The sequence below is a fragment of the Uranotaenia lowii genome, chromosome 1, assembly GCF_029784155.1.
Source record: "Uranotaenia lowii strain MFRU-FL chromosome 1, ASM2978415v1, whole genome shotgun sequence".
Lineage (NCBI taxonomy): Eukaryota > Metazoa > Arthropoda > Insecta > Diptera > Culicidae > Uranotaenia > Uranotaenia lowii.
This window is the reverse complement of record NC_073691.1, coordinates 152,617,317-152,635,282: the sequence shown is the minus strand read 5'-3', so window position 1 is coordinate 152,635,282 and position 17,966 is coordinate 152,617,317.

The following is a 17,966-nucleotide window of genomic DNA, read 5'->3' as shown; positions in this document are numbered from 1 at the left end:
TCTTTCAATTCGATTCATCCTATGGTCTGGAACTGATGTACCGAACAGTGTTGATACTAACAAATTTCTCGGCAATAGCCTATGGAACAATGCGTTGATCACTGCCACAAGCAGCAACAAAATTATCAGAAATATCCACAATTCTTTAGAAAAAGAGTCCAGAAGATGATCGAATATCGCGATACGTTTTTTTTCCGGCAACATTAAACATAGATAAGAGTGAATATGATCTACATATCCTTCAAGAGTTCCACCGCGATATCCATAAACAGGAAATACATCGATATTGTATTTTTCTGCTAGATAATTCCCTTCGATAATATCTATATTCTCGATTTTTAACCATTGGATTGATGCATTCAAATGGCGGGCTGATACTTCCATGAATTTAGGGAAAAATCCTTCAACAGCTCCACTTTCGGTAATGTCCATTAGCGGAAACCAACCAAACCCAACCGTTTTGATGATATAACCTCGAACATCCTTGAAGCGGTCCCGTTGGAATTCACTAACTATTGAAGAAATGTTGGTACCAAAGCTATCTTTTGCCAATAAAATATCCGAAGTATAATAAGCGTATTCCTTCGAGTCTATATCGTAAAGTATAAGCACCCAGCGAAGGATTCCGTAATAGCCTGCAATACCTCGTGCCCATGCCAGTAGAAGCGATGGCGAACCTCTTCCGGCGGAGAAAAACAGAAAGAATCCGTATCGATCCCAGACCGAAGTGAAATAGAATTGATCCAGTATTTGGCGAGCCATTCTCCGAGAGTCAACATCCACAGTTAGCAAAAAGTAATCACAAGGTTCTGAAGTTATCCGAGATCTTTCCGATGTTACAATGTTCATCGGGTATCCCACGGAAAGGAATTCGTGTAAAACGGGGTGGTCCGAATGGTGGTCTCGAATCGATGTCAAGATGATACACATTTTCCTTGGTAGCCTGATACTCAGAAAACTCAAATGTGGCAACAAGATGGAACATTTTGTGATTTTTACCGTAATGAGTACTAGAACGATAACAATTTTTGCAGGCATCATCATCCTCAGAAGCCTTCGGAAAAACTAACCGGTGTTAATTTTTATGGATGTTTTCATGTAGAAAATGGACGGCTATAAGCGCAAATAATAATTAATAGCTACAAACTATTGGAAATTATTCTTGATTTACCCACCTGACAGCTCATGCATATTTCAAACCTCAGCTACTAATGCACAGTGACCAAGGAACCTTTTTTTTTTGTATTAACACTTCATTTCATGACTTTTTATTTATGTTTTTAAATCGTTATAAACTTTTGAAATGATACGTACATCAAGGAAAAAAGATTTGGAAAAATACGATTTTTCACTTTTTTTATACAAAACCTTTTGAGAATCTGTTACCCTCATGAAACGAAGGGTTAAAGGATTAAAAACTAGGACTAAAGTTATAGCTGAACACGAAGAGAAATTTCTCATTATACCAATAGATTGATAACCGTTCAAATTTTCTGAGCATTACTGGGAAGAAATTTCAGAAATGAAAACGAACAATCGACATTTGAAAAAGTTGTGGAAACAAAATTAAATGTGTTACAAATTTTAAACCATGAATTAAAAATAATTATTTCAACTGAAAGCTGTTTTTATTCAAATCGCAGACTATTTACTATCAATAAATGGAAAAGGAAACTTCCATTTCCCAAATTCCAAAATCCTCAGAGCTTTTAATTCATTTTCATTCATTAACCCTTCAATGTATGACTTTTTTAAATGAGAATAGCAGTTATTGATTCAGTGAAATAATAACATTTTAATTCGAATAACACAACTGAACAGGTTTGAAGTCGTTATTTTGAGTTTTACAAAAGTTATGGGCCATCAAAGTTGAAATATAATTTAAGAAATTCCTAATTATTTTCCATACGGTTTGTCGAAATTTCTTCCAAACCTTGTTAATTGGGTGCAGAAAGGTGTTTGTGATTGATTAAGATTAAAAAATTTGTCATAAATTACATATCTAAAGAAATAATAGCTATTTTCCAAAAATTACTTTAAAAAAAATCGATTTTTGCCGCATTTCTTTTTCGATATCTCACACATACATTAAAATCTATATGTATAAAAATGAATTTCTGTCTGTCTGTCTGTCTGTTCCCTATAGACGTAGAAACTACTGAAACGATTTACGTGAAACTTGGCAGGTGGGGGTATTGGAGGCAGGGGAAGGTTCCTATTATGGTTTGGGACCCCACCCCCTAACAGGAAAGGGGGAGAGAGGCCTCCCAAACAAAAGACAATTTTTTGCATAACTCGAGAACCAATCAAGCAAATGGTATCAAATTTGGCAACGGGTGATATTTGGGAACGGGGAGTATTTCAATGAATATTAGGTACCCCTCCCTCCTCTCAGTGGGGTGATAGGAAGGGGAAAGGGGGGCTACCTTAAAATTTTTCATATAACTCGAAAACTATTCAAGATATTGGAACCAAATTTGCCATGGAAAGGTATTTTGATACGAAAAATATTTCAATGATTATTTGAGACCCCTCCCTTTTTGTAGTTGAAAGGGGGAGGGGCCTCTTTCATATTTTTTACATAACTCAAAAACTTATAAAGCAAATGGAACCAAATTTGGCATGGGAAGGTATTTGGATACGAAAAATATTTCTATGATTATTAGAGACCCCTCCCTCTTTACAGTAGGGAGATATAAAGGGGGGAAGGCCCTCTTTTTAATTTTTACATTTAACTCAAATACTAATCAAGCAGATAGAACCAAATTTGGCATGGGCGAATATTTGGGAACGTGATATGTTCTAATGATTGTTTGAGACCACTTTCTTCTAGGTTCCTAGCGAACCGGGAAAACCGGGAAAAACTTTGGAATTTCATCGTGCCACCGGGAAACCGGGAAAAAGCCGGGAATTTCGCCAACTCACCGGGAAAATTGTCATGTTTAAAAATTTTAGTGGTCTAGAAATGCAACTAAACAATGTGTATTTGATAAAAATTCACTGATTTATAAGAAACCAGTTGAAGCACCAGTTCGTAGTTTTCTCGAGTAAGTTTCAATATGGAACTATGGACATTTTGGTACCAATACTTCAATACAAAAGTGATATTTTTCCTAATTTCCTTGGTCTAGTCAGGGAAACGACTCTAGCTTACAGAGGTTTTACACTCTCACTTAAAGAGGTTTTGTGCTTTAAAAATTTTTAATTCTTCCTATGTAAAACTTTTGCTTTAAGTTTCCTACGCTGAATATATGTCTTATGTGAAAATTGTATCGAAAACAAGCTCCTGTCGAAATTTAAGATCTCTATCCTGATACAAAATAAAATCTTATATTCTTACAAACAAACAAAAAATCTTACAAACAGTTAAAAGTTTGAGGCCCTTTACATTGATTTTTTTATTCAACATGATTTTATATTAAAAAACGAGTATAATAAATAAAAAAATCATCATTAATAACCGGGAAAAAATCTGGGAAAAAACCGGGAAAAACTTTGGAATTTCAAAACCAAAAATCGCTAGCAACCCTGTTTCTTCTTCCAGCGGGGAGAAATGAGGGAGGGAGGGAAGTCCCATACAATTTTTACTGCTAAACTCAAGAACTACAACAGTAAATGGAACCAAATTTTGCATGGAACGATATTTGGGTACGAGAAATGCTTCTTTGAATATTTGGTATTCCTCAATCCTTCAAAAAGGTGGATGAAAAGGGGGAGAAGAGATTTCCCTTACAATTTTCAGTATAACTGGAGATCTGATCGAGCAAATTTGAACCATATTTGGCATGTGAGGGTATTTGGATACGAGAAATGGTTCTATTATAAATTGAAGCCCAACCCTTTTTTCAGCGGAAAGATATAAAGGGGAAATGGGGGCTACCATACATTTTTTTTTGCATAACTTGAGAATTAATAGAGCAAATGAAATAAAATTTGGTATCAAAAATTTTTTGAGTACAAAAAATAATTTTATGAATTTTAAGTTCCCATTCAATTCAATGGGAAGAACGGAAGGGGGGATGGTACTTCCTTTCAAGTTTATGCATAACTCAAGAATTTACATCGCAAATAAAACCCAATTTGGCATGGGATGGTATTTCAATACGAGGATTTTTTTTATGTCAAACAATTCCTTTCTTGCAGTGGGATGATAGAATTGGAAATAGAGGAAGGGAAGAGGAAAGCTTACATTAAACTTTTTTTTATACAAAATCCGAAAAATGGACAAAACTTAAGATGGAAAATCATTTTGGTATGATTCTATGATTTTCTGACACACCATCCTCCGTTCAGTGAGTAGGTACATAGGAGGAGGGAGGTGAACCTAATACAATTTTTTTTAGCATAAGTTCTCAATTTATGCTAACGAAGCCAACAAATGGAAACAAATATGGCATAGAATGGTACTTGGTTACGAGATATGTTTCTACAATTGTTATAGACTATAGACCCTTACGCTTTACAGTGTAGAGAGGTGAAAAAAGGAGGGGGTTCCATATAAATTTTGTTGTAAAGCTTAAAAAAATATCAACCAATCAAACAATACTTGATACAAGAAAATTTTTGAGAACTGAAAAAATGGGTATGATTATTAAAAATCACGATCTCCATTCAGCAGGGGGAAGGGAAGGACAGGGGATAGGGGGTGTGGGCTCTCTTATCAGTTTTTTAGCATAAATCCAGAACAAATTAAGCAAAACCAACCAGATTTTATCAGTTGGATTGTTTGCGTACGATTTATTTGGAACCCTCCTTTTTTAGGTTGCGGTTGCTTATGAATTATGTTATATTTAGATTTAAAATAATGCCAACAAAACAATAAAAAAAATGAATAATGAATTCTGAAAATATCATTCGATTTTGAAAAGTGTAGCAAAGCACACCGGGTCAGCTAGTATCATAATAAAAATACCATGGGCTGATTTTTTTTTAATCTCCAGAATATTTTTTGTGAACACATCACTGTAAAATATCCAATCGTTTTCGATATATTTGGATTTTTCTTACGATATATTATTTATATTGTTTATATTAGTGCATTAAAGGGTTAAGAAATGGAAAGTCACGAATGCCATAAAGATGGTAAAACGACTATAATCGAAACAAAAGGAAACAAATTAAGAAATGGGAAACTTTCTTTTGCTGATAGTTTATTTCCTTATTATCGGGCATACAAAATTTTGACAGCATTTTGTTGTCTGTTTTTCAAATTTCAGAATTCACGCGTTTACGAGATATTTACGTTACAGGAGAAAGAGGAAAAATATAATTTTGCAGGGAAGTCAAGGCTCATACCAGAATTTTTAATATTGAATAAAGCGAAAAACTAAGTGTGGATTGCTGAAATCATCTGCATTTTTCTGATATGCTAAAGGTGTTGCCTAGCTATGAGTCGATAAAACCTAACCTGAAACAATAAATTTTTGATAGTTTCAGAGCTCGTAAGCTGTATAGCTGGTACCGAAGAATAAGATAGGTGATTTCTGCTGGATGACAAAATTTATGAAAAACCCCATTTCCAACTAATTCCAGCGGTTGAATGCATTTCACAACATTTCTGGTCACGACATTTTCCCTTGCAGATTTAAGTACCGTAAACTGGGGAATATTGATCACTTTCTTAATTAATTTTGGAATACTTTGCAATTCCCTAGGTCCTCCCACTGTTCCCATGTTCGTTTTTTTTCAATCTTAACCATTTGATAGGGGTTTTAGCCATTTTTTCTATGAAGGGTTTCTCAAAAAAATGTCCGTTTTTTTAAATATCCAAAAATTATCACAGAATGACCATGAAAATAACACTGAAACTATACCTAGGCAAAGGAAAAAAGTTAAACTTTCACATAAACCAAACTTCTTAATGTTATCATTTTATCTGGAGAGGTGTTTGTTTGTGAGTCTTCGAAAAAAAAACAGATATTTTAAAACGTTAAAATTACATTTTAAGTAATAAAAAAAATACCAACTACCAACCAAATTAAGCCGATTTAAAACTCAATTTATAGGCTTTCAAACGTAGAAAACAGTATTCAGATATGTGAACTTTAGACTTAGTTAATGATGATTATCTCCAAAAATTCATGTTGATTAAAGTTACCCCGATGATCAAACGGTGGATAATGTGCAACACGAGACCCCATAGTGGTCATATCACCTCTTATTCACAACTCCTATCTCTACCTCCCCGTGGTGCCGGCTGGGGTGCGAGTAACCTAAGCGGAGATCGGGTACCCAACCCCGGTGGATGCTTTGGTCGCATGCAGACTGAGAAGGTGACCGCACGCGTCTGTTCCCCATGTCAGGGGCGGCGTGCAACAACAACCGAGCGTCTGTTCTCCAGGTCAGGGGCGGCTCAAACAGCGTCTGTCTTGCAGCAAGCGGCTGAATTTATGAAATGCGGCTCCCGCCAGCTAAGTCCAAGATGGCAGCCCCATCGCGGGATAGGGACTTTAGGCTAACAACCTACTGCTCCTGATATCTTGTATTGTTACAGAAACTGAGAGAAGAAATAACCGATTTGGAACTTTGGCAACGACTTTTAGCATGAAAACACGGACTAGAATTGGAACTTGGAATGTTTTGACCCTTGCCCAGCCAGGAAAGCTGGCTCAACTTGCTAGAGAAGCTAGCCGCCTCAAGCTAGAGATATTGGGACTGAGCGAAGTCCGTTGGCCTAACACTGGAGAACACAAGACACAGTCCGGGCAAGTACTGCTTTACTCTGGCATACGAGGAGAACATGCTACTCGGGAACGAGGAGTTGGTTTCCTGTTAAGCCCGCAGGCCCATGCGGCCCTCATAAGATGGGAACCGATAAACGAAAGAATAATCGTAGCCAGATTCAGAACACGGGTTAGAAACCTTACAATGATCCAGTGTTATGCGCCAACTGACGTTGCCGATTTGCAGGAGAAAGAGCAGTTTTACAGTCAATTGAACAGCGTGGTTGAGAGAATTCCGAAGGGTGACATTCAAATCCACTTAGGCGACTTCAACGCAAAGATTGGCTCCGATAATCAGGACCTTGAGCGCATCATGGGGCGCCATGGCCTAGGACAGATGAGCGAAAACGGAGAGCTGTTTGTAGAATTTTGTGGCAACAACAACATGGTGATCGGTGGATCGCTCTTCCCTCATCGACCAGCACATAAGGTCACTTGGGTATCCCGAGATGGCCGAACAGAAAATCAAATTGACCACATCTGCATCAGCCGAAAATGGAGAAGGAGCCTTCTTGATGTCCGCAACAAGCGAAGCGCAGACATTGCATCTGACCATCACCTCGTCCTTGGCGAGATACGACTGAGAGTTGCGCGTGTCCAACGGCGCGAGGAGAAGGTCGGGTGTCGATACGACGTCCGCCGGTTGAAGAATCCAGAGGTGAAAAGGGCATACGTTGAACAGCTAGAATCCCGAGCCTCGGAGCTGCCGACAGACGGAACAGTCGAAGAACAGTGGTGTGGAATCAAGAATGCCTTTATCACGACGAGCCATGGTACTCTCGGTAAAGTTTGTGGAAGAAGGAGTGAATGGATGTCGGATGAAACTTGGAGGATGGTCGATGATCGGAGAAAGGCGAAAGTCGGAATTGAGCAGGCATGTACCGGGTCAGCCAAAGCAGCCGCCCGCTTACGATATGCGGAGCTGGAAAAGGCAGTTAAACGAGCTTGTAGACGAGACAAGAGAGCCTGGACAAACTCCCTAGCCGAAGAGGGAGAAAGAGCCGCCGCCATTGGAGATATCCGATTATTATATGATATTTCTCGCCGCCTTAGTGGTGCAAGGACTAATGCAAGAATGCTGCTGAAAAACCGAGCAGGTCAGCTGCTGACAGATCGAACAGATCAGCTCAAGCGTTGGACTGAGCATTTTGATCAACTTTTCCGAGTTACAAATAGCAATGGCCAACAGAACCCGCAGCTCGAGGCGCCCACAGTAAGTCGCATTAATGGCGTCAACTCGGAAGCGCCCTCGCTGGCTGAAATAGAAGCGGCAATCAAGAACATGAAATCCAACAAAGCGCCTGGAATCGATTGCATTCCTGCTGAAATGCTCAAAGCCGACCCTGCCTTGTCAGCACAAATGTTGCACCGTCTTTTCGCTGACATTTGGGATACTGCAACATTCCCGGCCGACTGGATGCAGGGTATCCTCGTAAAGGTCCCAAAGAAAGGAGACCTAACAAAGTGCGGTAACTGGCGTGGCATAACTTTGATCTGTACAACCCTCAAAGTACTCTGCAAAGTGATCCTGAACAGGATCCAGGAGAAAATCGACGCTACACTCCGACGGCAACAAGCTGGATTCCGATCCGGACGATCATGTGTGGACCACATCACAACGCTACGAATAATACTGGAACAAATCAACGAAATCCAGGACTCTCTTCTGCTGGTGTTCGTTGATTTCGAAAAAGCATTTGACCGACTGAACCACGTAAACATCTGGGCTGCTCTTAGACGAAGAGGGGTCCCAGAGAAACTAGTCCATCTCATCGAAGCACAGTACGAGGCATTTTCGTGCAAGGTCTTGCACGACGGTGTCTTGTCCGAACCAATCCCGGTAACTGCTGGAGTGAGACAAGGATGTATTTTATCACCGCTACTTTTTCTCATCGTAATGGATGAGATCTTGACTGGATCGATTGACTGTAGACCAAACCGAGGATTGCCGTGGAATCCTTCAACCATGGAGCAACTGAACGACCTTGACCTGGCAGACGATATTGTTTTGCTCGCCCAAACACAACAAGACATGCAGAGCAAACTCGATGACCTCACCGAAAGCTCCAAGGCAGCAGGTCTCAAAATCAATGTCGGAAAGACCAAGTCGATGGAAATCAATACAGGAAATCGTTCCAATTTCGTGGTAGCTGGACAACAGGTTGAGACAGTGGAGTGCTTCCAGTATCTTGGTAGCCAGATTACGCCTGATGGTGGTACCAAGAAGGACATCGAAACCCGGATCAGAAAAGCCCGATTTGCGTTTGCGAGTCTCCGAAACATCTGGCGGTCACGCCAGATCTCTCTACGAACTAAGATCCGAATCTTCAACTCAAACGTTAAATCCGTATTGCTGTACGGGTGTGAGACTTGGTGCACATATGCGGTGACGACGCGAAAACTGCAAGTTTTTGTGAATCGGTGCCTGCGGAACATCATCCGCGCTTGGTGGCCTGGCAACTGGATCTCAAACGTTGAACTTCATCGCCGGTGTCATCAAAAGGCGCTAGAAATCGAGATTCGAGAACGTAAGTGGAGATGGATTGGGCACACGCTGCGAAGAGATGAAAACGAGATTTGCAGAGAGGCGCTTGACTGGAATCCAGATGGGCATCGAAGAAGAGGCAGGCCCAAAAGCTCGTGGCGGCGAAGTCTAGCCGCTGAAATCCGCACAGTTGACGAGAACCTTGGCTGGCAGCAAGTGAAAACGCTGGCTCCGGATCGCCAGCAGTGGAGATCTTTTATCTCAGCCCTATGCGCCGGTCAATCGGCGCTGGACCCTTAGGTAGGTAGGTAGGTAGATGATCAAAACTCCCCTCTAGTTTACGGTATGTTTTGAAAAAAAAATGTAATGTTTTGCCAAAACTCTGCTCGTGTGAAAAAAAAACCTAAATTTTCAAAAACATAGCTTTGGTTTTTGCTGTTTTGATAAGCCTTAAAAATTACTATTGTATGTATATTTCGCGACCTACGATCTTGACTAAAAGGTTATACCACTGATCATACTGACAAGACACTTAGAACAAAATTCGATCATTTTCTGGCTAATTTTTTTCGTCAAATTTAGCAAGTTCGCAATACCGACGGTAGATGACGACCCTACAATTTTTCCGATAGAAATGCCCTGTAGGAAAAATGAACCTGTTTAGCCCGATTTTATCGTCTGAATTGTTTATTTTTTTCGAAAATTGGGTGGCAGTTTTCTAACTGGGATAGCATTTCTTCAAATCGATCGATGCGCACTCTGGAATCGATATTGCGTACTGTTGAAAAAGTTATCCAACAAACGAAATCGGGTGTCCAGTCAGTATGGTCAGTGGTTATACTTGATTCCAAATCTCGGGATGGCGTTGCGTCGGTTTTGTCAGGTTTTTCCGGCAGACATTCCAGTAACTACGTTTTTAGTGGCACAAAAATAATCAAGTTTTGTTAATTTCGAAGCAGCGGAATCCACCAAATTAGCCTCAAAAGAGAAATGTTGGACCAAAAAGTAGCGGAAATTGAAGGAGGAGAGATGTTTATGTAGTAAGGGTCTCAGCTTTAGCCAAATTTGGTATCACTTTGCTAACCAAGTTTTTGTTCTCATTTTTGCTTTGTACCACCTTACGTCAAGCAAAACGAGAGCAAATTCGGCTCTCAGTGCGTGATAGCAAAATTTGCTATAATTTTGCCATAAAAGTCTGTTCGGGATACTCATTGCTCATTGTATAAAATGGATTTTCAAAAATAACAGTGCATCGTTCAGGTGATTATAGTCGTGCTTTTTCCATCATGTGATATGGCGTAGTGAAATTCCGTCAATCAAGTACGGAGCCGTGATGTTGATAAAAAATCGCTAGTCCATTCAAGCGTGACGGGTGAATTCTCGAATGAGAGACATGAGACCAGTGAGCCGAACCCTTGAACACGGAACCTAAGACCTGAGATATAAGACCTGAGACGTGAGACGAAACATGATACATGTGATCTGAGATCTGAGACTTAAAAAATGGGACCCGAAACCTGAATCATAAGGCCTGAGATATTAGACCCGAGACATGATACATGCGATCTGAGACTTAAGACTTGAAATCTGAGAATCAAACCAAGAAATGCACGACACGCATCGTTATTTCGTCTCTCGGCTTGGCTCTCTGCCCGAATCACCACCCACCGTACCTACTCGGAGAGCAACAAACACGTTTTGCTGGACGCGCTGCTTGTAGTTCTAGAAATTCAGGAATGATTTTACGTTTATAATTTTCATATTTTTGTGAAATCTCACAACGTGAATTGTAGCACCTCACTAGAATGTAGATTAAACGTGCTTTCCAATGAATATACCCTTGATTGGTCCAAACAAAGTAAAAGCACTGATAATCTGGGTACTACCTGACAGTGGACCACAAAAACAGATGAAATTTCAATTTGTAAAAAAATCGCGCAAAGTAGTGAACTTTGAAAAATTCCAGTTAATTCAATTTTTGTTGCATCAAAAATCTGAAGTCAGCAAAATTTTGGAATTTTAATAGATTTGGTAGTCATATTTTTTTCAAAACTCTACCATTGCTCAAACAGTATTTACTAGCAATCGAATGAAAAGTAGGTTTTTTAGACCACTTTTTTAAATTTTTTGTGACCATTTCATTAAAAAAAAATTTAAAAAAATATTTCTTGTCTCCATGATGTAGGCATTAACTTCAGCTTTCATATGCATAAGGCAAATATTTTTTTGGACGTGTAACATATGAACTACAGCAGTTTTCGTGAGGCATGTTTTTTCGGATTTTTTTTCTTTCATGCTGAATAACGAGAAAACTAGTAACTTTAGCTGTATGTAATATTCTAAACATATTTTACTGACATTACAAGGTTTCTATTGATATAAGTGAATATATATGAAGTTCATAATAATTCAAACGACTTAAATAGATTTTACTTTTGTGGTGTCAAAATGACACCAAAAGTCGGAGAAGGGAGTTTTTTTGTCCAGGCTTCCAGGGTTCGTCCATAAAAAAAGTAAAGATGCAATATTGAAGAACTTTTGAATTCATTTAGGGTCCCCGAAGAAATTTTTGTATTTTGAAGCTTCTGAAAAAAGTTACAAGCCTTCAAACTTGCAATGGTGTCAAAATGACACCCTAATGCGGATGAGGGTTAATAAGAATGTTCAATCAGTTGCCAGTTGACCAGGTATATACACGGATGCCGGAATACCTGTAAGTAAACTGTCATTAGAAATTTGTCGAACCTTATAATGTAAGAATGCATGTGAACACATACTTAGGCAGAAACTGCGGTGAATCCGTGCACCCATGGTGGAGACATACGTGCAAAAAATGTTCGAGAATGTTTTTATTTTCGCAAAGTGTTAGGAGGACATCGAGGAAGAGGCAGACCCAGAAACTCGTGGCGGCGAAGCCTAGCTGCCGAAATACGAACTGTCGACGCAGGTCTTGACTGGAACCAACCAAGTGAAGACGCTGGCTGAAGACGCTGACGGTCTTTAAACGGTGATACCATTTTTAGTGCAGTGTGTGTTTGCTTTTCCTTAAATACTACTTAAGTTTAAAACTCTCTTAACTGCCTCTAAGGGAAAGAGAAGGAAGGAATAGGGGATGGGGTTTAGGATAAATGTTTGGAAAAGGAAGGGTAAAAGATGGATTTGGGGTGATACTTTAATTTCCCACGCCAGGTTGCACACGGTTGTGAAGACCATTTCCTGTCCTCTCCTCCCAAGAGCCCATGGTTATGACAAGGTTTACCGCGTTTGTCACGCGTTACTTTTGTGGCAAACTGTTTCTTGGGAGGTCCGTGCAGTATAGATTTTGGTATTTGGTTGTAGAAGCACAGTAAAATCACACCCCTCCACTAGCCATACTATCTATGTATAGTGTGGTTTCGTAAGAGCGGGAGGACTCTACTGTGCTGATTTTCGTTAAACGGGTAATTGTTTTGATTAAGGTTTAAGAATAATTTCACTTCTTTTTAAAAAATCAAAAAACTGTGTAAACTTTTTAGTTCACTTGGAAGTGAGTTGAACATGCTAACTCCTCTATTCACAACACTTTTTTGGGCAAAAGTGGTTCGTAGTCTTCTTGTTAACAGATTTATGTGTGCCGAACTTCTAGTATTATGACTATGAGATTCAGATGTAAGGGAAAAATCTAGTTGATATTTGATAAGATTGTTTAAAACTTTGTATATGTACTGGCATAGTTCAAAAATATTTAGCATATCCAGAGATAGCACTCTTGAATTATAAAGCAGTGCAGTTGGATGTAGTAAGGGAAGATTTCTTATCATCTTGATAGCTTTGTTTTGTAAGATTCGTATTGGTTGCAGGTATATATTAGCACAACTGCCCCATATAGAGTTCATATAGGTAATATGGGAGTGTATATAGGCGAAATAAATTTCCCAAGCTGTTGGTTCAGTGATTATTGAACGTATTTTCCTCAAAGCAAATACATACGGGGTTATTTTGGTGCAGACGTGTTTAGTATGTATGTTCCATTTCATGTTTTCGTCTATTAACAAACCTAGGTACTTAACTGAATTGACTCGTTCCACTGGAGATCCGCGTAGCGAAATCTGCAGAGTTTGTAAATTTCTTCGGAGACTGAATTTCATGAAGTTGGTTTTTTTTAATTCATTTCCATGTGATTTGAAAGAAAGAAATTCATCAGAAATTCTAGGTCGAATTCAATACTTTGTTTCAGCGAAATAAGGTCCTCTGAGAGATACAAAATTGTAGCATCATCAGCGTAAAGCTGTAGTTTTCCCTTTAGAGGCAACGAAAATATATCATTTATGTAAATTATAAATAATAGCGGCCCAAGGATTGATCCTTGTGGAACTCCGTGTTTTATCGTAAGAAACGAACTAGTCGTATGGTTAATTTTTACTGCTTGTTTTCTATTTTGCAGATAAGATTGCATTAGAAGTTGTGCAGCATGAAAAAAACCTATTGTAGACTTTTTGTAGTCCGTATTTGACGTGACTCAACTAGAAAATTTATTCTTTTGTTAATTTACAATGTTGTTAACAAATATGAGACCAGACTACTTATAAATAAGTCTTCTACTTCGATCAAAACGAGTTTGCCGAAGATCCTACAATCAGTTCCGGATTCGGATTCCTGTTAAGTTACGATAAAGTTACTTTCTGGTGTTTTTATAACAAAGAAGGTTACTTACGATCTGATGGAGAATATAAAGCAAGATATTTCGCAAATACAATATCTATCCGGGAACGACAATTCACGGCAGTGAATTCGACCTAATCGGAACACATTTCTTCAATTAGCAAATCGTATTTGATATTTGGAGAATATTACCATAACTTACGTTTAATCTACCTACTGATCGGAATCTTGCCAGAATAGCATCAAACTCAGCTAAGAAAATGCTGCACTTCGGCACGAGAGAATACAATTTTCAAGCAGAACTAGAATTTTCACCAACCAATCTATCAAACACGTTTTTCAATTTTTTCCGACTTTCCTACTTTTTCTTTTCTCCTTTCTCTTCTTACCTGTCTAACTATCAAACTGTCAAACTAATCTGTCACAAAATGGGTTTGATGTTCCCCCTAATTTCACCCTCTCAGGGCCGTAGCAACACCCCACCCCGTAACGCCCACTTTAGGGGGCTTTACCTTCACATACATCTAGCAATGCAACCTTAACTACCCCACGGCGAAGAATCCCTGTACTGGTAGCTACGTCGACCTGCCGAACTTGTCCATCTTCTCCAGGAAACGTCTTCAACACTCTTCCACGAAGCCAGCCGTTCCGAACGCTTTCGTCGACTATCACCACTAGGTCTCCTTCACGTAGGGGTCTCACATCATGAAACCACTTGGTACGACGCGCTATGGTTGGAAGATAACTCGCAATCCACCGCTTCCAAAATTGATCCAGCATGTAATCCATCGCCTTCCAGTTCGTGTTCAGCGCCGTCGGTTCATCTATCGGCACTTTCGCTGCATTACTTCCTCTTGAACTCATCAACAGGAAACTGTTCGGTGTGAGCACTTCAGCATTTGGTGAATCAAGTGGAACGAATGTTAACGGGTGTGAGTTCACTATCATCTCAACCTCAGCCAAAAGGGTCATCAGTTCTTCGTCGTCAAGTGGGCTGCGAGGAGCTATGCTTTTCAATGCGTCTTTGACCGATCTTACTTTACGCTCCCAGACCCCTCCCATGTGAGGGGTCGAGGGCCATTCGGTGGTAGCGTTCGTGAAGGTCCTCGCGGCGCACTGGTTGATGGCTTTAACTTCGTTGATAAGCTCTCTGGATGCCCCTCGAAAATTTGTGCCATTGTCGCTGAAGAAGTGTTGGGGTGGACCTCTTTTGGCTACGAACCTGCGAACTGCTCTGATGCACGAATCCGTCGACAGCGAATAGACGACCTCGAGATGTATTGTCCTGACGCTGAGGCAGGTAAACAGACATACCCAGCGTTTCACCGAGCTTCGCGCCCTTTTGACCGTCAGTGGGCCGAAGTAGTCCAGGCCGGTAAACGTAAACGGTCGTACATACGGCTTCACTCGAGGATGCGGTGACGGAGCCATCTTTGGAACGTCAGGCTTGGCTCGGTAGACGCGACACCACTTACAGGTTTTCAAAATGGACTTCACTGTGGCACGGAACTTCGGAATGTAGAATCGCTGCTGGAGTTCGTTTAAAACTGTTTCGCCCAGCTGCCGAAGAACTTCATGGGAATTGGATTGCCACGATGGTATTTCAAAACACGCTGCTCGGTTCACGATCGATACCTCCTGTGCTAATTTGACCACTTCGGCTACCGTATCTCGACTGTCGAAAAAATCGTCGACGTATGTTCCGTTGATGATAGCATCCGATGCATCGGGATACTTCTCCTGGTGTTCTCTGGCGTTGAGGTTTTTCGTATACTGCGCCGAGCAGGGGGAGCAGGTTGCTCCGAACGTCGCCACGTCCATGACGTACACCTCCGGTTCTGCTTCAGGACTTGAACGCCACAGGAACCTTTGAGCCTGCCGATCTTCTGGACAGATCAACAGCTGGTGAAACATCTGTGTGATGTCTCCGGCTACAGCAAACTGTTTCTCACGAAAGCGGAATAGCACAGACAATAACGGGGTCAGTAGGTCTGGACCTTTGAGGAGGGCAGAGTTCAGTGACACGCCATCGACCCGCGCTGCTGCGTCCCAAATGACCCGGACTTTACCAGGTTTACGCGGGTGTCGAACCACTCCTATGGGCAAATACCACGTTCGGTCTGGGTTGGATGATCGGAGCTCTTGTTCGGTTGCTATGTGCGCGTACCCACGTTGTTGGTATTCGAGAATCTGCTTAGTGATGTTCGCTTTCAGCTCTGGATCTTTTGCCAACCGCCTCTCCAAACAATCATTTCGTCTTTTCGCCATATGGTAACTGTTTGGCAGCTTGACGCAGTCCGATCTCCACAACAATCCGGTTTGAATTCGACCGGAAGCGGTTCGTACCGTGGTTCCCTCCAAAATCTTCCTCGCTCGCATGTCCTCTTCGCATTCCGGTGGAAGTTGCCCTTGAATGCCGATGGTATCGCTAGAGACGAATTCTCGGACAATGTCTTCTAGGTGTTCATCCGAAGCGCATCTGCAGACGTTCACTCTGACTCGAGACTGCTCTGCGGTTAAACTTCTGCCACCAAACTCTACCCAGCCTAAGCGAGTCTTGGCGGAAACAGGCTCATCGTTCCGACGTTCACGCTTATCAAGCGTCATAATCAGCCGAGCATGGTCCACCCCAATCAGAATGCTAGGGGTTGCTTCGTTGTAACTTTCGACTGGTAGCCCTCGAAGGTGCGGGTAGAGCTTGACCAAATCGGGATAGTTAACTGTCTGCTTCGGGAGACCCAGATTTCTGACTGTACGGACGTTTTCCAGCAGATGCTTTTCTCCTCCGTTAAACTTTGCGATGGCTAGATTGACACGACGGGAAGAATTTTCGTTTCTGGTTACGTTGTTCGTCCACTCGAGGCATAGTGGACTCTCCGTGCCTTCGAGGCCAAGTTCTTCTGCCGCTTCGTTCTCGATTAACGTTAGATCGGAACCGTCATCCAGGAACGCAAACGCCGCTACAGATTTCCCGTTTCCAAATAGTCTCACGGGGAGAATTTTGAATAGCGTTTTGTCTCGAGAATGTCGATGCGTTGATACAGTTCCTGAGGTTCCCGCTTGTGCATCCGATGAATCCGAATGGAGGAGTTTATGATGTGCCTCGGTGCAACCGTCTACTCCACAAGGGTACTTTGTGCGGCAGGGCCACTTGCCGTGTGGAAATAGGCATCTTCGAATCTTATGCCCCACGCTGTCACAGGCGAGGCAGGGTTTCGGATTTTCTGATTTCACTGGTGCTTTCTCTGCAACTTCCTTTATGGGCATTCAAAAAGCCTCCTACTTTTTCCTTCCGCTTCTCCCTTTTCGTCGACGCTTCTACGGAGGATTCCGTCGCTGTCGAAACGTTACAAGCGGCTGTCCGGATCGTCGAAATAAAGTTGCAAAACGCTTCTAGGTTTGGTACCGGAACGCTCATCAAGTAAAGGCCCCACTGTAACTGCGAACATGGTGGGAGGTTGCTCACCATCTCCGTTAGTAGGATAGGGCTTGAGAGGTAGGAATGCAGTTGTGCTGCTTCCATAAACGTCACCAGGTTCCGGACTTCTCGACCGAATGTGACAAGCGTCCCAAGCTTGTTGGCATTTGGTTGTGTTGCTGTTTGGACTCTGGTCAGTAAGCAGTTGACCAACTGGTCCGGTCTTCCGCATTCATCCCGAAGGGTCGTAATTATTTGCGGTACGGCGGACGGAATTGTCAGAATACTGAGAACCTTTTCCCTGGCGTTGCCGATGAGGGCTCTCTGAAGACGTGCTAGATTTTCGTCAGGCTGGATACCACACATCCGCGTGGTAGACTCGAAAGCATTAACGAACATTGGCCACTCTAAGGGATCTCCGGAGAATTTGGGTAGGTCCCTTGACACCACCTGTCTCGCTGCGATTTGTTGTGCGCTGATCACACCAGCAGCAGGATAGGCCCAGGAATTTGGGGCCTGCTGCGGTTGTGAATTATCCGTGGGTCCAACGCCGTGGATGCCATACGGATTTGAAGCCGCTCCAACTCCTGCATAAGCAGCCGGGAACTGCTTATCTGGCAACTGTCCAATATCCCGGATCCTCTGGTTTGACTCGTTCTGCTGAACGCACGTTCTGCCCGGATTTTCCGTCGGGGGAACT